The sequence below is a fragment of the Hipposideros armiger genome, unplaced genomic scaffold (assembly GCF_001890085.2).
Source record: "Hipposideros armiger isolate ML-2016 unplaced genomic scaffold, ASM189008v1 scaffold_816, whole genome shotgun sequence".
Classification (NCBI taxonomy): Eukaryota; Metazoa; Chordata; class Mammalia; order Chiroptera; family Hipposideridae; genus Hipposideros; species Hipposideros armiger.
The window spans coordinates 309,622-332,540 of record NW_017732166.1 but is presented as its reverse complement, the minus strand read 5'-3'; the positions used below and the strand labels follow the sequence as shown (position 1 = coordinate 332,540).

At 40.1% G+C, this 22,919-nt stretch overlaps 1 protein-coding gene and 1 pseudogene across 1 annotated transcript in view; both read right to left on the bottom strand.

Annotated features, from left to right (window-relative positions):
- Positions 1 to 22,919, bottom strand: part of SPIDR (scaffold protein involved in DNA repair) — a 351,985-nt gene that overhangs the window by 225,691 nt on the left and 103,375 nt on the right. The gene's annotated exons all lie outside the window — the stretch shown is intronic.
- On the bottom strand, positions 19,641 to 22,447 carry LOC109374367 (calreticulin pseudogene; annotated as a pseudogene).

Genomic DNA, 22,919 nt, shown 5'->3' with positions numbered 1-22,919 from the left:
CTCAGGGTATCACAAAGCTGAAATCAAGGTATTCGCCAGGATGAGTTCTCTGGAGGCTATGGTGAAAAATCTTGACTCTAAGCTCATTCTTTTCCCTGGCAGAATTCAGCTCCTGAGGTTTCCATCTCCTTGTTGGCTGTTGGCTGGGATCTACTCTGAGCTCCTCGATGCTGCCATATTCCTTGCCCTGTGGTCCCTTCCAACTTTAAACCAGAAATAGTACATTAGTCTCTCTCCTGCTTCTAATCTCTGACTTCCTCACTCTCTGACCTCTTGGGCACAGATTTAAAGAGCTCACGGTCAGGCCCACTGAGGATCAACTCTCTTCTGGAAGTCTACTGTGCTATAACAAAACCTAATCATAGGAGTAAACTCCATTCCAGTTGCAGTTCCAGCGATTATGCTGCATACAGCAGGGAATTGTGATGTTGGAGGGCATTTTAGAATTCTAACTGCCACAATTTATAAAGAAAACATAAAAACTTGGCACCAAAATAGTACTTGGCATCAAGGAAGAATGTAATGGCACTAATTACAAATAGGGTACTTGGGTTTTCTCTACATAGGAATTTTATTTTTCAATCTTGACACTGCAATAACCAAAAAGTTACAGACAACTCTCATCTTTACAAATGACAGACACATTTATATTTGAATATCTCACTCAACTTCACATGATAAAACTAAACTAATAACCTTCACCTTCAGAGGTACACCTTTTTCAGGTCACCAGGCAGCCAGTATTCCAGGATCTCAGCCTTAGCATGATTATTTATTTTTTACTTTCTATCCTCTTTGACATCAAACTAAACTGAAAGTAAATCATCAATAAATTTTAACTCACCCTCCTCTTTATTCTCAAGCATACTTTGTATCTAGAACAAAACCATTAGAAACAACTGGTATCTTAACTGACCTCCCGGCTACTTTCTTCTCTTTCTGTCCACGTGCACACTGGCCCCATCCTACACATGACTACAAATAAACACCTAACACTGCACTCATTGTTCTTTACTTAAGAACCACAGCAGCTCCTTATTCCAGTCAACGATATCAGAACTCCTAATCCCAGCACTCAAGGCCAACACTCAGCTGTTCCCTGAGCCTCAAACTCATACTTCAAACCCCATCATCCAATTCCACACCACACTTTGAGGCTCTTAATATACCTCACCTTTCTAATCCCAGTCTCAGTCCTCTGCTCAGTTGTGCTCAGTCAGACACACCCTAGCCTTGAAGGGTCAAGATCCACAAAGACTTTTCTAATCACTCTCATCCCACAATCTGCTTGCAGGGCCTCTGTACCCACACTACCTGATGTATTCCTGATCTTGCTCTGGCTCCTTCCACTTTTAATAGGTACATTGTACCTTTCCCACTTCCAAGAACTGTGTGTGTGTGTGTGTGTGGGGGGTAGTATACATAAAAAAAGCTAAACAAATAGTTATTTTTTTCCCACAGTCGTATCATCATCTCCAGTCCTAACCTTTCATTCATTTTTATAATCTCTTTATCTTCCCTTGCCTAAAAGAACAATGTCTTTAGAATAGAAGTTAATAAAATATGCCACCCACTTTGGTCTCTACAGGAATGAGGTAATACCATAATAACACTCCAGAGTTCCATATAAGTCAATTAATTTAATGTTTAAATTAAATAATATTTAAGATTCTTAAAATGGGAGTAAATAGAAAACAGATTCTAGAAAATAAACTACTTGTTCTAGACATTAAAGACATACAGCAAAAGAAGCTTTAAAGTAGGAAGAGAAATAGAACTTGGAAAAACACATGCAGTTTTATGTGCAAATCGCATGTGCATTAGAGTGACTTTGTTTCACAAGTAAAATATGGGAAACAATTGGAAAATCCACGGACAAAGGAAGAGCTAAATGAATGAGGGTATCGCTACAGTCTGCAACACAGCACCATGGTGGTAAAAATCAGACTTTCTGAATAGCCATTGAAAGATTTGGGCACACTAAACATACACTTTGAGTACAGACCTAAGTGTCAAGTATACTGTCATTTGTATAAAAGAGTGGGGGCTAGATCTTCAAGTATACGTATTTAAATCTCTGAAGAACTTTGTAACAATAGTGTTTGCACTAATAGTGTTTGCACTAAGTGTTTGAACTTTGTAACAATAGTGTTTGCACTAATAGGGGACTCAGGGGAGACGGGGACAGGAGAGAGGAGGCTTCCATGTTTTTTGATGGTGTGTGGACTATGTGAACCTGTGCCTAAGGAAGCTGGGGAAGAGCTACCTCTGCAAGTATAAGAAAGTACAGATTTGTCCATGACTTGTTACAAAGCCCGATGTCCCAAAAGAAGTTTGATGCTAGAATTATGCATATATAACTTTACTTTATCCAGACTCTTTGGCAGAAGAAAACAAGTTATGTTGGTAATATTCCCCAAACGTTTATGGACTCCTACTCCTGTACACAGCACAGACACATACCAGGAGAACAAGTCACAGGCTTGCAGTGAGAGAAGATGAGGAGGTGTTCAAGGGGGTCTGCTTAGGTAGCATCTGCACCAGGAGGATACCCAACCCAGTGAACTGTCCAATCCTGCCACTTGGGACAACATGGATGGATCACATTATTCTAGTGAGATTAGTCAGACACAAAAAGAAAAATGCTGTATGATATCACTTATATGTAGAAACTAAAATAGCCAAGCTCATAAAAACAGAAATTAAAATGGTGGTTACCGGGAGCTAAGGGGTAGGGGGACAGGACAGATGTTGTTTAAGGATACAAACTTACAGTGAATAGTAAATAAGTTCTATATATCAAATGCACAGTATAGTGAATATAGACAACAATAATGTTTTGTTTTGTTTTTTTAGCTCAGCCATCCTGCCACCTGTTGGCAGCTCAGCGGCAGCTCAGCTCGGGCCAGGAATTAAACCGGCAACCCTGTTGCTCAGAGCTCGCACTCTTGAGTGAGCTCTTAACCAACTGAGCCACTCAGCTGGCCCAACAATAATGTATTTTAATCATCAAATTTGCTAAGAGGGGCCGGCCGAGTGGCGCGATGGTTAAGAACTGGCTTGGGATGCCAAAGGGCCCCGGTTTGGATCCCACATAAGAGGGCCAGTGACACTGCCCTCTACAGCGAAGATGCTGAACAACAGCTCAACCTGGAGCTGGGCTGCCATGAGTCGCTGGCGGCAGCCATAGGCTGCAGCCCCCGCTGCAGTGGGTTGCCATGGGCTACCGTATGTAGCCAGCAGCCAGCGTGAGCGACCAGCAGCCGCAGTGAGCGGCCGACCAGAAGCCAGCAACTGATGTGCCTCACCAGGGAAGAGTGCAATGACGATGCCAACTTGGGCCAGTGAAACAACGTCCTCCACAACTAGACTGAAGAACAAAATGACAGCAACTTGTCTGTTCCCCTTCCCCCAATTCCCCAGCACTGTTCCAATCCCCCCAATTCCCCAATAAAAATCTTTAAAAAAAAAAAATTTTGCTGAGACTTTAACTTAATTATTCCCACCACTAAGAAGAAATAATTATATTACATGAGAGAAGCACTAATTATCACTACAATGGAATTCATATTACAATATATAAATGCATCAAATTAACATATTGTACACCTTAAATTTATACAGTTATTAAAAATAAATAAATAATAAAGATGACCCATCTGCTACCTGCCTATGTGCATACAGGGAAAGTCTGGAAACTCACTGAGACTCTGAAGTATTTATGGATCCAAGACAAGCTCTGAGCATTAACTCAGAGGAAAAAAACTAAGTTATTAAAGATGAAGCTGCATTTTAATAACCGTTTTTGGATTATGAAGCCTGCTTTACCAGAAATGCCACTAAGAAGACTTCCTGAGAAACAAGGTATTTTAGACATTCAAATCATAATCTATAAACTTTCTTACAACTGAAAAAAAAATCAAATGAACAGTACGTATTTTCTAAATGAGAATTCTATTTGTGAACTGAAGAGAAATTGAGGTCTGCCAACTGGTAATTAAACAATTTTGTACACCTAAACAACAGTAAAGTTAGTCCCTCTATATCTTATATGTTAAGAAAAATAAAACTTTCTTTGAAGTGGTAAGATCAAAAACACTGCCTGGCAGATGTTAACTAGACTTACAATGGTGATAATTTTGCAATACGTACAAACAATAAATCATTATGGTGTACACCTGAAACTAATATAATGTTATATGTCAATTATACCTCAATAAAAAAAGCAATAAAAACAAACAAACAGAAAAACTAAAACACTGCTTGAAAGAACCTAACAGAAGCCAGGTACTTCTGTTAGCTTTAGGCCCAGATTAGGCTAATGGCAATGGCTTTTCAAGTGAAATTCAACTGAGAGCTGCCAGGAGGCTAAGGCTCCAGAGTCTGGTTCAAGGACACAACTGACAGCATACCTAGCTGACAGTATCCTTGACGTGATAGCAAAGAGGGCAGAATCCATGCCAGGAGTATGGAAGAGGCTGGGGTCAGTTTCAAATCTATACAGGATTAAATGTGATCACTTACTATTCTAGTCAAAATGCACAATATACTCATCATGAACCAAATGTTTTTTCACAATTAACTGAAGAATAATACTTCTACAGGAGCAATAACTGAGCATAGACAGCTTATTCCCCCATCTCCATTGAAACAATGATCCAAGTGTAGTTAGAACATAGGTTCCTACCTTTGAATGAATGCAGTAAACTCTATACAGGCACATCAGCCACCTTGCTTTATGTACAAAACAGCTTGCAGAACACTGCTGAAAGAGACTGATCTTCCTTTACCCAGTAAAAGAGTGAGGAACAGACAAGGGAGAAAGGAATGGAGAGAGGGAGGAATCAAGGGAAGAACCACCTAGACAGCTGGCAGGTGACTGCCACACTCTCCTGACTAAATGTGAGCTCTGTGTCCCCCACATGGAATTGTAGCACAGAGCAAGTTTCTACTCTCCTAAATAGGAAAAGCAGAAAGTGGGTGGTTGTTTTTTTAAAGTATCATTTCTATAACGTTAATAACTATCTATTATGCTTCCAAACATAAACATAGAAAGTAGCTTTCTTCCTGAGAGATCACTGGCAGAGGCTGGCGCAGGGGACAAGGAAGGAAGGGAAACCAAGAAATTGAAGACTTTGAAATATTTTTCTACCTAAATAAATTAAAAACAAAACAAAACAAAAACAATTACAATTTCTATGCCTTTTAATTCCTTCAGAGATGCTTTTGCCACATGAATTAATTAGCCACATGAATTAACTCCTCCCCTGGATCTTACTGTAACATGACCCCTCACAAACTTACTGCTTTGTTAGCTCTCTTGGTAGAGAAGGGGATATGTGGACTGACCATCTGAAAGTGAAACAGAATTTGGTAGTATTTATTTGATCTATATGGGGTGGTCCTTGTCAGAAAAAAAGAATATGGGTAGAGATCCAAGATGGCGGAGTAGATAAACACTGTGCCTGCTTCCTCCTGCAAACACATTAAAATTACAACTAAGTTATAGAAAAATCAACCTGAAGTCTGGCTGAAGAGAAGTTTTATAATTAAGGATATAAAGAAGAAACCATGGTGAGACGGACAGGAGGGGCGGAAACACAAAACAGGCTGGCCCCAAACCTCTTTGTGGCATTTGAGAATCAGGAGGGATATCTCAGCCATGGAGGTACCTCCAGGAAGGGCAAGGGACCCCAACCCATACCAGGCTCCCCAGCCCAGTATACTGGTTCCAGGAAGAGGAGCCCCAACCACATGTGGCTGTGAAAAACAGTGGGGATTCCGACCATCCTGGTGGGACGAAAGGCTACGGGAAACCCAAACATCCTCATCCTCGTCCTCTTGAACAGCCCCTGTACAGACTCTCTCACTCCCAAGCACTCACCCTGAGCTCCTGTGGAGGGGCAGTGATGCAGAGGGCTTTATAGGCATACAAGGGGCCAACTTAGGTGCGTGGCTTCGAAGCAAGGGGTGGAAGACAGTTTTTCCCTGTGAGGGGTCTTTCTCCCGTGCAGCCTGCAGGCAGGAGCTATCTTTCCTGTGTTCAGCCCTCTCCCACACCCAAGCCAAATCTGAATCTGAACTGGTCTGGTAAGCTCCACAGCTCCATCCTGCTGATGCCCAAGGACCCCACATCACCTAACTCCCCCAAAAGCTTGAGGCACTTTCTAAAGGAGCAACCAGCCCTGTCTGTATTCACTCTGTTTTGGAAAACTATCTGAGTCCATAGGTCTGAAGCAGGTGGCGACTGGCTTTGGTGTGCTCTGATACTTTTGCTAAGTAGCTCCAGGCTCAGCACTGACACCAAACCAGAATCTACATTATCCTGGAGACAAAAACTCTTCCCACTCCAGTTACTCCCTGAGACCCAGCTTCACCAAACTTAACCAAACTTGCATACCGCATGAGGTTATATCTTAAAGGAGCCAGCAGGTGGCAGCAGGCCTCGGGGTGTCCTGGCTTTTTGAGGAATGACCCCAGGCATGGTCCTGGTGGCACACATCCCAGGTTCACAGTGTGGCCTCTCCCATGTACCTCGAGGTTTACCACAGGAAGCGAACAACTGCGGATCACTTCTAGCTCATACCAGGTAGTCCTCAGCTGGTCACAGGTAGTGTGTGACCAGGGCAGGCACTGAAGGCTCTCCCAAGAGGCCCCAGAACAAACATAATTGGAGGTTGTTTTCAGACCACAGTAGAGGAATGCCCAATTAGCCCCACAAGAGGATGCACAAAGGGTTGTCTAAACAGGCGTCAGAGCCTGCTGGGGCAAATCCTGCTCCATGTAGTAAGCCCAAGCACAGCAGCCCATAAGCTGTGCACGTGGCCAAACTGCACAGCCAATCAACCTGAGGGTCAATCCCACCCACTGATGTGCCAATAACAATCAAGGCTCAACTATACCAGGAAGGTCCACACAACCAACACAAGGGACACTCCTGGAGCACCCAGAGCGGGTGACCAGGGAGACTGTACCAGGGCCCCACAGGGCACCTACTACATAAGGCCACCTGGCCAAGACTGAGAGCTATAGAATATCTACCTAACACATAGAAACAAACACATAGAGGCAGACAAAATGAGGAAACAAAGAAATACGTCCCAAAATGAAAGAACAGGAGAAAACTCCAGAAAAAAGAACTAAATGAAATGAAGACAAGCAACCTACTAGAGATGAAGTTCAAAACACTGGTTATAAGGATGCTCAAGGAACTTAGTGAGAACTTCAACAAAGAGATAGCAAGCATAAAAAAGGACATAGAAACATAAAAAAGAATGAGCCAGAAGTGAAGAACACAGTAACTGAAATAAAGAATGCACTAAAAGGATCACCAGCAGACTAGATGAAACAGAGGGCTGAATCAGCAATTTGGAAGATGGGGTAGCAGAAAACACCCAATCAGAACAGCAAAATGAAAAAAAAAATCCAAAAAAATAGGATAGTTTAAAAGACCTCTGGGACAACATCAAGCATAACAAAATTCACACCACAGGGGTACCAGAAAGAGAAGTGAGAAAGCAAGGGATAGAAAACGTATTTGACGGAATAATGATTGAAAACTTTCCTAACCTGGTGAAGGAAATAGACATAGAAGTCCAGGAAGCCCAGAAAGTCCCAAACAAGATGATCCCAAACCAGCCCACACCAAGATACATTATTATTAAAATGGGAAAAGGTAAAGACAGAGAGAATCCTAAAAGTAACAAGAGAAAGCAACTAGTAACTTATAAGGAAGTTCCAATAAGATTGTCAGCTGATTTCTCAACAGGAACTTTGTAGACCAGAGGGATTGGCACAATATATTGAACAAAATGAAAAGCAAGGACCTACAACCAAGGGTACTCTACCCAGCAAGGCTATCACTTAAAATCAAAGGACTGATAAAGAGCTTCCTAGACAAGAAAAAGCTAAATAAGTTCATCACCACCAAACCAGTATTACAAAGAATATTAGACAGACTTCTTTAAGATGAAACACACACACACACACACACACACACACACATTATGAATAATAAAATGACAATAACTACGTATCTATTAACAATTACTTGCAAGATGAATGAATTAAATGTTCCAATCAAAAGACATAGGAGGGCTGAAGGGATAAGAAAACAAACTCCTTACATATGCTGTCTACAGAGTCACTTCAGATTGAAAGACACGCAGACAGAAAGTAAAGGGATGGAAAAAAGTTATTTCATGAAAATGGAAACAAACAAAAATCTGGAGTAGCAGTACTTATACCATATAAAACAGACTTTATCATTATTATTATTTTTTTTATTTTATTGGGGAACTGTGTTTTTTTCAGGGCCCATCAGCTCCAAGACCAGTAGTTGTTTCAATCTAGTTGTGGAGGGTGCATCTCAGTGGCCCATGTGGGGAGTGAACCAGCAACCTTGGTATTATCAGCACTACGCTCTAACCAACTGAGCTAACCGGCTGCCCCCAAAACAGACTTTAAAACAAAGGCTATATCAAGAGACAAAGAAGGACCCAGTAATCCCAGTTCTAGATATTTATCCAAAGAAACCCAAACACTACTTCAAGGCGACGTGTGCATCAATATGTTCATTGCGGCATTGTTTACAATAGCCAAGATGTGGAGGCAGCCTGAGTGTTCATCCATGGAAAACTGGATAAAGAGGAGAAGGTGCATATACACAATGGAATATTGCTCGGCCATGGAAGGGAATAAGTTCTTGACATCTGAGGCGGCACAGATGGACCCGGAAGGTACTGTGCTAAGTGGAGTGTCAGAAAGAGAAAGATGCAATGTGATTTCACTTATATATGGAATCTAAAGAACAAAATAAACAACAACAACAAAAAACCAGAAACAAACTCATAAATACAGAAAATATTTTGATGGTTGCCAAATGTGAGGGGTACTGGGGGTGTGGGTGAAAAAATGGGGAAGGAGTTAAGAAGTAAAAATTGGCTGTTAAAAAGTAGTTATGGTGATGTAGGGTATAACATAAGGAATATAGTCAATAATATTGTAATAACTATGTATAGTGTCAGATGGGTACTAGATTTGTTGGGGTGACAGATGGAATGGGTTGGGGGGCAGGGTAAAAAAGGGGAAGGGATTAGGAAGTACAAATTGGTAGTACAAAATATTCATGGGGATGTAAAGCATAGGGAATATTGTCAATGATATGGTAATAATTATGTATAGTGTCGGGTGGGTACTAGTCAGAGGGATCACTTCTTAAATTATATCAATGTCTAATCACTATCCTGCACACCTGAAATTAACATAAAATAGTACTGAATGTCAAAATACATAGTGCCAAAAAATTTTTTTAAGTACAGAAAAAGAACATTTAAAAAAAGATGGTGGAAAGGGCCTGAATTCTCCCTGTAATGTTTTATTTCTCAACCTGTGTAGATTCATGGGTGTTCATTATTTTTTCTCTTTATATTTTTGTGTACCTAATTTATTTCACTTAAAAAAAAAAAACAAGAGAGGAAAACACAAAGTATATTGTGGAAATAATAGAAATTCGATATGTCTGGAATGTAAAGATGTGTGGTCAGAGCAATGGGAGAAAATGCTTCAGAAAGGGCTAGGCCCACATACTAGTACAGAGTAAGATGTGCTCCAGGCAGCCTTGCAGACTCCCATAGGTAACATTGCAATAGTATTTCAAATGGGCAGTTTTCACCCCACTGCATATCATGATTACTGTGGGTCTTTAAAAATGATGCAAGTAGCTGTCGGCACCAGGCAAGAGAGGGAGGCCATCTCATTTCATAACCTCTCAGGCATGCCACCACTGCTGGTTTCTGGGAGAGCAAAGTAGGCCTCTACCATGCCAGTCTTAAGGAGTGTGCATTACTAGATGCCCTGCAGTGTGCACATACAACCATGCACACACAGGCACATACACTGCACTGCCCCCACAGAACTTCACTTCCACATCTATTAGGCTTTAGTACCTATGCTCACACTTGTATACGGCCACCAATACCCCTTCCTGGGTTCACTCTGGCTACTCCAAAACCTACACCTCAGATTGTTAAGAAGACTAGACTGTGAAGCATGAAGAAACTCTGGGCTAGACAACTGCACCAAAGGGCAGTCTAAGAGCAAGCACATGCTGTGTCCCTGATGACTGAGGGTCCCTGAGATGCTAACATTTATTACTAAGGGTCTGCTCTCTCATATTATGCCAATTAAATAAAATCTGGCCTTAGGTTAGTGCTCCTGCCCCTCCTGGGCTCATGGGTGCCAAGTTCCTGATCTCCCCCTAACATGCTAGCTCCAAGGCCACTCTCCTACAGACATTCATGATCCTTGGTATGGCTCCCTATCTCAGCAACTCTCAAACCACAGAATCACAGGCAGAGCTTATTAAAACAAGGATGGGCGGGCTCAACCCCCAGGTTTTGATTCGCAGGTCTATGATAGGTTCAAGAATTTGCATTTCTAACAAGTTCACAGGCGCTGCTTCTGTTGCTGGTTGGAGGAACACACTTAGAGAATCACTGCTCTGTGTACTACTCACATCTAAATATTTGGTTTTGATTCCTGTCTGCCTAACACAGACTTACCTGGTCCAAGCTTGTAACCTCTCCTGGGACAGTGGACTTCATAAGCACAGGGTGTTGCCATCCCCAAATAGGCTGGCCCTTCCTGGAGCCACAATTTATCACAGATCCACAAATCTGGATCAAGGCACACTCGTATTGTCTCCTCCTTACCAACTGTCAGATGGATGGAAGGCACTCAGTATACACTGAACTAAATTATAATAAAATAATTTATTGCAAAGACAAATTCATATAATGCTTTACTGTTTACAAAGCACATTCACCCTCATGTTGCCCCACTTGAACGTCACAACAAGCTCTAATAGATACTACTGTCCCCAATTTAGAAATGATAAAACTGAAGTCAGAGAAGTTACGAACCTATGTCACATCACTAACACTTTTAAGTACCTCCTTTTACGTATCTGTGATCACCTAATCCATTTATCAGTTGTATATTTAGAACAATTTCATCAGTATCACTCATCACTTATTAATTTTAAAAAATTTTATTAAATCTATTGGGATGACATTTATTAATAAGATTACATAGGCTTCAATTATACAATTCTATAATACATCATCTGTGTATTGCATTCTGTTTTTACCACCCAAAGTCAACTCTCCTGACCACCTTTTTTTTTTTTTTGACCACCTTTACCCTCTTTTACCCTGCCCTCTCTTCTCTCTACTAACCACCATACTGTTGTTTGTGTCTATGAGTTTTCTGTCTTGTTGGCTGCTTTCTCTTTTATATTCCACATTATGAGGGAAATATGGTTCTTAACTTTTTCTATCTGATTTCTTTCGCTCAGGAAGATATTTATAAGATCCATCCAAATTGTCACAAATGGCAGTATTTCATCTTTCCTTATGGCTGAATAGTATTCCATTGTACATCACATCTTCTTTATCCAATCATCTATCAAAGGACACTGCAGTTGTTTCCATGTCTTGGCCACCATGAATAATGCTTCAGTGAACACAGGAGTACATATATCTTTATAAATAAAAGTTTTCAGATTTTTCGGTGGATACACAAAACAGGAATTGCTGGGTCACATGGTAATTCTATTCTTAATATTTTGAAGAATCTCCATACTGTTTTCCATAGTGATTGTATCAATTTACATTCCCACCAGCAGTGTATGAGGGTTCCTTTTTTCCACAGCCTCTCCAACACTTGTTATTACTTGTCTTATTGTTAACAGCCAGTCTAACAGGTGTGAAGTGTTATGTCATTGTGGTTTTTATTTGCATTTCCCTAATAGCCAGTGAAGTTGAGTTTTGTTTTTTGGTGTTTTTTTTGTTTGTTTGTTTGTTTGTTTTTAGCTGCGTCATCTGCCACCTGTTGGCAGCTCAGCAACAGCTCAGCTCAGGCCGGGAATCGAACCAGCGACCCTGTTGCTCAGAGCTCACACTCTTGAGTGAGCTCTTAACCAACTGAGCCACTCAGCCAGCCCAAGTTGAGCATTTTTTCATATAACTGTTGGCTGCTTGTTTATTGTCTTAGGAAAAGTATCTGTTCAGGTCCTCTGCCATTTTTAAAATGAATTGTTTGTTTTTGTGTTGTTGAGTTGTATGAGTTCTTTGTATATTTTGGTTATTAGCCCCTTATTGGAAGTGTTGTTTGCAAATATCTTCTCCCATTTGCTGGTTGCCTTTTTGGTTTTCTTAGATGGTTTCTTTTGGTCTGAAGCTTTTCAGATTGATATAGTCCCATTCATTTATTTTTGCTTTTACATCCCTTGCTTAACCAGCAATGGAATTTCAGAAAGGGGAATAAAAACCAAAAATTCCATTTGTAATTGTAACAAAAAGAATAAAATATCTAGAAATAAACTTAACAAAGGGTGTGAGGGACATACATACTGAAAACTAAAAGACATTATTAAAGGAAATTAAAGAAGACAAATAAAGATATTCCGTGTTCATGGACTGGAAAAATCAACATAGTTAAGAGGGCCACATTATGCAAAGCAATGTACAGATTTAACACAATCCCCATGAAAACCCCAATGGCATTTTTTGAAGAAACAGAACAAAAAAATTAACAGGGAGTGTGGTCAGAAACAAGGTGGTATTAGGAGTGCTTCTTTTTTTTTTTTTTTTTTTTTTTGATTCCTGGCTTCTGCTTAGGTAAGAGCAGTAGAAGTAGAGAAGAGGTTAGAAGAGGCTGCTCAGCTCGGGCTGGACTCGAACCGCTGTTGCTCAGAGCTCAAACTCTTGAGTGAGCTCTTAACCAACTGAGCCACTCGGCCGGCCCTTAGGAGTGCTTCTTGAACACCTATAACTCAACAAAGGATAACCTAAGCAACACACAAGCGTGTGTGAGAGATACATGCATCGAATCACCTAAAGATGAGCAAATTGGGCGACCAATGGAGGAGGGAAAGGGGGAGTGCAGAGATGAGGGCGGCAGAACACTCCACAGTTCACTGAAATCTCGGGAGAGGAAATAATTCAGGCTGCAGGTGCACTTTCTGTAGCCCCCAGTCCTACCTGATGGATAAGCATAAAATATGACTGAACCCAGCATCAGGGGAGACACTGGACCAAAGACCGAATACAAAAGGATGAGAGCTGTGGTTTAAGCCCTCACTGCCAGGCAGAAAGCAGAAAACAAAGACATGGGGCCTGGGCAATTCTCCCCACCTTCCCAGAGCTTGGCCCGCACTTCCAACTGTAAAAAGAGCGATCCAGAAGAAACTGTAGCAGTGTCAGATTAAAAGCAGAATATCTACAGCCCTGAGAACTGGAAAGACAGTCCCACAGTGGCAGACGACCACTGCAGCTAATTCTGGCAACAGGTAAAGACAAGAGAGCTGTGGGTTAGAAGTCACAATTGCTCAGAGCTACAAACAGGCCTCATGCCTTTCCCAGCCCATCCCATCCCCACTTTTCTGGGCAGATCCCTGCAGGGGAAACCAGGCTAGATGAGACACACAAGCTCTGCATTGAGCTACACAGGCATCACTGAGGTCTCAGAGGCTTAAAACTTCATCCCCCACTGCCCACCATATCCACCACAAAGGCAGTACCCTAAGACTCAAGCAACCTGCTCACAGAGTAGAAGTCCACCTTCCAGGAAACCTTTAATCACATGAGAAGCTAGAACAGAGCAAGAGAAAATACACTGTTCCAGCGACATGTATTGGAAAGCAAAGGAAAGACCTCTTCATATCAATCTTCTGCAGAACCCACTCCTATGGATGCTCAGGAACACAAATAATAATTCATTAGTTGCCATGAATAACCAAGGTAACATGGAAGATCAGAAAGAAAATGAAAATTCTCCAGAAAATGAACATAAAGACATGGAAATATGTGCTTAAATAACACAGAATTCAAGACTGCAGTTCTGAAAAACATCAACGAGATGCAAGAAAACACAGGTAGGCAGTTTAATGAACTCAAAAACACATTCAAAGAACAAAATGAACATTTAACCAAAGAGACTGAAATTTTAAAAAAGAAACAAATAGAAATTCTGTAGATGAAGAACTCAATAAAAGAAATGAAGAATGAAATAGGCAGCTTAGGTAGTAGAGCTGACCAGATGGAGGAAAGAATTAGTAATATCAAAGATAGAAATCTATAAATGACACAGATAGAAGAGAGAGACTTGAGAGTGAAAAGAAAAGAAAGAATTCTACAAGAACTTTCTGACTCCATCAGAAAGAGCAACATAAGATATGAAGAAGGAATAAAGACCTTTCCAGATATACAGAAACTAAGGAAATTTTCTAACACACGACCTGCACTACAAGAAATACTGAAGGAGGCTATCAAACACACTATCAGAAGAACACAAAACCATGAGTAGTATTACTGACAGACAGATGCAGGAAACGGCAACTCCTACACAGAACAGGGCACTACACTCTTAAACATAACATAAAGAATAAAGAAGAAAAAAAAATTTTTTTAAGTAAAAAGTAAAAGACAACTTGCTACTGCAAATCAGAAATCAATTCACAGTAGGGGTCTCTTGTAAAAACAAAACAATAAAAGGAGAGAGAGAGTACAGGTCTGAACCTGAAAAGGGGAATGGAGATAAGAAGTATGCTCAAAAAAAGAAACACTGTATATATGAAACTTTCTTTCACATAAACTTAAATGACCAACGCTACTCAAAAAAAAAAAAGAATCCAGAACAGAAACATAAAACATTAAAAAAAAAAGAGGGAAAAATCATAGAATACCACCACACTGAAATAACGGACAGCAACAAAAAGGCAAAGAAAAAATGGAGACACCGAGTGAATAGAAAACAAAATATAGAATGACAGGAATGGACTTAACAATAAAAAGGCACAGAGTAGCAGACTGGATCAAAAAATCCAAAATCCAACTATACGCTGCCTCCAAAAGTCACATCTCAGCTACAAAGACAAATATAGACTCAAAGTGAAAGAGTGGAAATTGATACTGCAAGCAAATGGTATTCAGAGAAAATCAGGTGGCACCATACTTATAGCAGATGAAACAGATCTCGGAATAAAAAAGGTAACAAGAGACAAAGATGGACATTTCATAATGATAAGGGGGACAATACAACAAAAGACATAACACTCATGAATATATATGCCACAGTCAGGGAGCACCAAAATATACAAAGCAACTACTAACAGAACTAAAAGGAGAAATTGACCAAAACACAATTATAGTAGGGGAACTAAATACATCATTGTTAGCTACAGATAGATCATCCAATCAAAAAATAAATACGGAAATATCAGCCCAAAATGACACGTTAGATCAAAATAGACATAACTGTCATTTATAGAGCACTTCATCCTAGAACATCAGATTATACATTCTTTTCTAGTGAACATGGAACATTCACAAGGACAGACCATAAATTAGAACACAAAACTGGCCTCAGCAAATTTAACGACAGAAATCATACCAAGCATATTCTCTGTTCACAAGGCTTTGAAATTGGATATCAACTGCAAAAAGAAAGGAAAACAACAAATATGTGGCGATTAAACAACATGCTTTTAAAGAACAACTGGGTCAAAGAAGAAATAAGGCGAGAGATCAAAACATACATAGAAACAAATGAGAATGAAAATACATCCTATCAAAATTATTGGGGTTCAGTGAAAGCAGTAATAAGAAGTAAATTTATATCATTACAGGCCTATTTCAACAAACAAGAAAAATCCCAGATAAACAACCTAACATTACACATTATAGAACTAGAAAAAGAAGAACAAGTGAAATCCAAGGTCAGCAAAAGGAAGGAAATAATGAAAATCAGAGCAGAAATAAATGAAATAGAAAACAAGACAACAGAAAAAAATTAATGCAACAAAGACCTGGTTCTTTGAAAAGATTCATAAAATTGGCAAACCTTTGGGTAGACTCACTAAGGTAAAAAGAGAAAAGACACAAACAAACTCAGAAATGAAATAGGAGACGTTACCATGGATATCCACAGAAATACAAGTCATACAACAATACTATGAAGGACTATACACCACCAAATTCAATAATCTAGAAGAAATGGACAAGTTCTTCAAAACATATAGCCTTCCTAGACTGAATCATGAAGAACTGGAAAATCTAAATAGACTGATCAACAGTAAGGAAATTGAATCAATCGCCAAAACCCTTCGAAAAGCCGAAGTCTAGTACCAGATGGCTTCACTAATGAATTCTACCAAACATTCAATGAGGATTTAACACCTGTCCTCCTCAAACTATTCAAAAACTCCAAAGAAGAGGCAGTACTTCCTAACTCATTTTATGAGGCCAACAACCCCTGATACCAAAACCTGGTAAGGATAACACAAAAAGAGAAAACTACAGACCAATATCTCTAATGAATATAGATGCAAAAATCATAAATAAAATTCTAACAAATCAATACAACAATACTTTAAAATGGACTTCAACCCAGGGGCACAAGGATGGTTCAACATATGCAAATCAATCAATGTGGTACACATAAATAAAGGATAAAAGTCATATGATTATATCAGTAGATGCAGAGAAAGCATTTAACAAGATAGAACATCCATTTATGATTAAAACACTTAACAAAATGGGTTTAAAAAGAAAATACCTTCACATAATAAAAGCTATATGTGACAAACCCTCAGCTAATATCATAATTATCAGTTAAAAACTAAAGATTTTTGCTCTACATTCAGGAACAAGTCAGAGATGCCCCCTTTCACCACTGTTATTCAACATAGTATTGGAAGTCCTAGCCAGAGGCATCAGGCAAGAGGAAGAAATTAAAGTCATTCAAATTGGGAATGGAAAAGTTAAATTGTCACTTCTTGCAGATAACATGATTCTTTATAAAAAAAACCCTAAAGACTCCACAAAGAAGCTATTAGAAACAAAAAACGAATACAGTCAAGTTGCTGGCTACAAAATCAATGTTAAGATATACAATTGCATTCCTATATATTAAATGAAATTTCAGAAAAAGAAATGAAAAAAGAGGGGCTGGATGAGTGGCACAGTTGGTTAAGAGCGTGAGATCTGAGCAACAGGGTCGCCAGTTCAATTATCACATGGGCCATTGAGCTGCGCCCAAGCTGAGCTGCCGCTGAGCTGCCAACGGGTGGCCAGATGGCTTAGCTGGTGAGAGCGAGTGCTCTTAATAACAAGGTTGTCAGTTTGACTCCCACGTGGGATGGTGGGCTGCAAATAACTAGATTGAGGGCGGCAACTGAAGTTGGAGCTGATGCGTCCTGGAAAAACACAATATTTCCCTTCCCCAATTCCCCAATAAAATCGTAAAAAAAAACCAAAAAACTGAAAAAAGAAAACAAACAATTCCTTTCGTAATTGCAACAAAAAGAAAATACTGAGGAATAAACCTAACAAAGGATGTGAAGGACCTATACACTGAAATCTATATGACATTATTAAAAGAATTGAAGAAGACACAAACAAATGGAAAGATATTCTGTGTTCATGAATTGGAAGACTCAACATAGTTAAAATGGCCATATTACCCAAAGCGATGACAGATTTAATGCAATCTCCATTAAAATCCCAAGCATTTTTTAAAGAAATAAAACAAAAAATCATCAGATTTCTATGGTATCACAAAAGATCCCCAAAAGCCAAAGCAGTCCTAGGGAAACAAAACAAGGCTGGAGGTATCACACTCCTTGATTTCCACTTGTACTACAAAACGACAATAACCAAAGCAGCATAGTATTGGCAGAAAAACACACACACTGACCAATGGAATAGAACTGAAAACCCACAAATAAACCCACATGTCTGACAATTAAGTTCACAAACTGTTGCAATGATGTTGCTAATCATTTTTTTATACCAGGGGGATTATTCATTATGAATTTGTACCAACTGGACAAACTGTTAACCATGTTTACTATTTCCAAGTGCTGAAAAGGCTGCATGAAAAAGTTAGACGGCCTAAACTTTTCACCAACATTCATGTCTCTTGCATCATGACTGTACCTCACATGGCACTGTCTGTGAGGGAGTTTTTAGCCAGCAAACAAATAACTTTATTGGAACACACTCCCTACTCACCTGATCTGGTCCCCAATGTCTCTTAACCCAAAGATAAAGAAAATGTTGAAAGAAAGACATTTTGATGACACTCAGGACATCAAGGGTAATACAACAACAGCTCTGATGGCCTTTCCAGAAAGAGTTCTAAAATTGCTTTGAAGGGTGGACTAGGTGCTGGCGTCAGTGCATAGCTTCCCAAGGGGAGTACTTCGAAGGTGACTATGGTGATATTCAGCAAAGAGGTAATGTTACACTTTTTCTAGGATGAGTTTGCAAACTTAACTGTCTAACCAGGCAGATAATTTTCAACAAAAAAGCCAAAAACATACTCATAAAATGGAGAAAAGAAAGCCTCTTCAATACATGGTGCAGGGAAAACTGGAAAGCATAAAAATGAAGGTAAACTGCTATATGTCACCATATACCAAAATTAACTCAAAATGGAATAAAGACCTAAACAGAAGACCTGAAACAATAAGCTGCATACAAGAAAGCATAGATACTTACCTTATGGATTTTGGATTCAAAGAGGATTTTATGAATTTGACCTCAAAGGCAAGGGAAGTAAAAGCAAAAATAAATGAATGGGAGTATATTAAACTTAAAAGCTTCTGCACAGCAGAACCCATATCGCAGATGTTTATATGCGCCATCAAATGAACTTTGAGTTCATGCGGAACCCAAATATCGAGCTTGCTTACATATCCCAGCTTCTTCAGGTGGTCGTGAACACTTAAATGATGTATGTTCAATGTTTCTGCAATCTCTTGTGTCGTGTAACGTGGGTTTGACTCCATTAATGCCTTTATTTTGTGGTCATCAACCTCGGTGGGCCTCTCTGACCGAGGAGTGTCGTTGAAATCAAAATCACCAGAACAGAATTTCATGAACCATCGTTGGCACTGACGTTCTTGTAGAGCATTGTCACCGTAAACTTTATGCAACTTTTCACAAGCTTGATGCACATTCTTCCCTTTATGGAAGTAAAACAGTAAAATATGGCAAAAATGCAGTTTGGTCTTTCATCTTCAATTTGTTGTAAAATCTCCAAAACTCAACCAAATCACTCAAATTTTTTTTAGAATGAAGCTAGAACTGTCAGCTGTCAACTTCCAAAAATGAACTAGTGCCATCTGTTGCAAACATGCGTCATGACTTTTTCAACAACCCAATAATAGCTCTCTGGTCAGCCAGGTGGCCTTTCTAGTCAGGTAGGGCTCTCTGGGCCCTACTGGTTTACACCACATGCCTGGGTCCACAGGCATTCATGGGCCTCCTGTCCTGGAGCTTGTTCTTATATAGTTAAAATGGGTCAATGACAAAAATGGTGAGCAGAATAAATTTCTCTAGGCTCACTGAATTATAGTTTCATAGTCAAATAGTTCAGCTGCTTAGGGACTACTGATAAATAACTAGGCACACAGCAATAAAACTGAGAGCCTGCTCCTTGTTGGCTGTCTTCTCATAAGTTAGTCTCTTCACTTCTGTAAAATAGAGTGATAAACTATCCAGACTCCTTCAAACAGTTTTACTTACATGCATACATACATACATACAATAATGGAAGCAAATCGTGATCACAGTGTTATGAATTGTTTTTATTGAGGATCCATTTTCTGGAGCAGGAAGAGTACCTGGGAGAAGGTTAGTCGTACATTCCAAAATGAGAACTGCCATTCATGACATATTCTTGAGACACAAAAAATACACACAACACATACAAACAGTGACTACACTTTCTTCAGGGGTGGAACGCTTCCTACCCTAAATTGTAAAACACTCACAAAATCCATAGGGTATAATGTCGAGCAATCAAAACCTCAACTTTATCTGCAGTGGTTAAGTTTATTTTCTAAGAAAATGTGAAAAATAATTAAAATAAATTTATACCCCACCTTCATCCCTGAAGAAAAGGTAAGACATAAAATCACTATCCTGTATTCATCAGCTCTCTTTTCCTTTTTGCCCCTATGGGTGTAGCCAAAAAGGAAGGCCTTCTCAGGTTCCTTTACATGGTCTAACACACCTGGGACTCCTAAACAAGCAGAGGCCTTGATCTGTGTCTGTCCGAAAATAGCAGTAACAGAGGTAATATAAATTCTTCATCTAATGTGCCATGGTGAACAACATAAAATAAAACTATACTAAAAATTTATAAAACTAAGAGAGTCTAAGACCTGTGTGCCTCCTTCTCATCACAGATGTCTATGAAATCTCAGTCACACTATAGTTACAGTATCTTAAAATGAAACTAAATTATATTAAAATGTTAACTCTAATTACCTCCAGCTAGAGACTACAGAAAACTTATTGTGATTATGAGTTAATAATGCAGAGAAAATTCAATAAGATGTATGAGTGTGTGTGTGTGCATCCTACATTTTAACTTTTTTTTTTTTTGAAGACACAAAACTTCATAGCAATTTTGTTTGTAGTTCTTAATTCTCACTGTGAGCTGAGCTGGAACCCACTGCCCCTCGCAAAAGCAGCCCAGTCCTGGAGGCAGGGGAGAAAAGGAGTGGGTAGGGTTAGGGCCCCGGAGTTCAGGCCCTAGGACCCCCATTCTTCCTCAGTGCTGGGGGGCCGGAGCACCTTCCTCTTTTCTTGTCTCCCACTAGGATCCAGAAAGGAGAGTGGATAGAATCTCTGGCCTGAGGCTTCTCCTCCACACTCCCAAGTTGGAGAGAAACTAAAGGATCTGGGAAAAGAAGGGGACAAAGGAAGACAAAATGTCAAGAAAGACGAGGGCCAGAGGTGAAGGCTGAAAGAGAACCAGAAACAAAACACTACTTAAAAAAAAGGGGGAACAAAGCCAAAATCACCCCAAATTTGAACCCACCTGGAAAAAAAAGAAAGTTCTCAAGTCTCATAGAGACATTATTTGGCACAGCTGGCTCTATAGCAAGAGCGCTCAAGCCTCAGTTCAGCCCTGGAAGTGGCAGTGTGGTCCCTACAGTTCATCCTTGGCCTGGCCAGCGGCAGCATCTTCCTCCTCCTCCTCCTCATCGTCCTCAACCTCCGCATCTTTGTCCTGTCCTCCTCATCATCCTGTCCACCTCCTCTTTCTCCTTGCACTTCTTATCCTGCTCCTCTTCCTTCAGCCTCTGCTCTTCATTCTGCTTTTCCTTCACTTGCTTTTCTGCTAATTTTGTGATACCCCACATCTCAGTGCCAAACTCTTCAGTATATGCCTCCTCATTGGTGATGAGGAAGTTGTCAAAGATGGCGCCAGAACTGACCTGCCCAGCACATAGGCGTAGATGTTGCTATCAGGAGAATACTCAGGATTGTCAATCTCTGGGGAGATCCAAGTGCTCTTGTAATCTGGGCTGTCAATCCATGGGGACTTCCACCCACCCTTGTATTTTGTTCTGAATCACTGGTGGTTCCAATCTCTGTCCATCACTTCGTCCCAATCCACGGACTTCTTAGCATCAGGGTCAGGGATGTGCTCAGGTGTGTCCCAGTCCTCAGGTTTGGTGTCCGTGGGGTCATCAATCTTGGCCAGCTCAACCCAGTCTTCAGGCTTCGAAGCACCAGAGTCCTTTATCTTCTTGGGTGGCATGAAGTCCCAATCATCCTCCAGGGAGCCTGGCTCCACCTGGTTGTTGTCAATCTTCATCTCGTAGGTGTTACAGGGGCATCCGATCAGTGTAATGTGTGTATGAATTCATCATCTTTGTCACAGATGTCCTTATGGATTAGCACAGTCTTGCCCTTGTAATTGAAGATGACATGAACCTTCTTGATGCTGGAGCCACAGATGTCAGAGTCAAGCATGATGTTGTATTCAGAGTCTTCGTTCATGTCTGCCTGGTCCAAATCATCTGGAAATAGATTCACGTAACTGCCCCCACAGTGTATGTTCTGCTTATGTTTCACAGCGAACTGCACCACCACCGTCTGATTCTTATTGATGAAGGGCTCAAACCCGGTCGACAGAGCGTACAAGCAGGCATTGTGGCTCGTCTGCAGCCCTTTATCTTTGTCCAGGTCACTGTAGAACTTGCCGGCACTAAGGACAAATTTGGCAAAATCCAATTTGTATTTGGATTCAATCCAGCAATTGGTCCACACATCTGTCTAGAAACTGCTCCTTGAAGTAGATGACAGGTTCGGTGCAGCCAGGCCCAGAAGGCAGGGCAGCAGCAACACAGAGAAGCAGCATGGAGGGCTGAGGGGGTGAAGGTGTGCAGGTCCTTTAAGTCGTTACTCTGCAGCATGGACCTTAACTTCCTAAATGTAACTATCTATGGGCAGGACCAAAACCCATAAAAAGGAACACATTCTATGAAAACAAAATCTTTAAAATTTTTCCACTGGAGTAACAGTCAGTTAGTGCTCTTGAACTTAGAAACAAATTCTCATTAAACAGTCTAAGCTAATGCCATTCTATATTTAGAACCAACTACGGAGAGAAAAGCTGTGAATTCATTTAATCATTTTCTCTTCACAAGACTGTTATGGGGTAGGTATAGGGAGATCTTAGCCTCAAATCTTAACCTTAAATTAAGAAAATCTGTGTTCAGTCGTGTCTCCTGCCACCACACAAAAATGGGCCAAACTCAGGAGTCAGTTATACATTGTAAACCTAACATTTTCGACATACTGTTATTTGGGGGGAAATGAGTTTCTCAATATTTTTTTTTTAATTTAAAAAAATAAAATGGTCTGCTGAAGTCCAATTTACTGTTAATAGATTTGATAAAGATGGCAACTCTACCAGGTAGAAGAGCAAAGATTGTCAGAAAAAAATATGTGTAAGCCATAGGTATTTTAGTGATTAAACACTCACAAATCTGCTGAAACTACAGATAAACATATTCACATTTAATGCTAATATCATTTACTGACCTTATGCAG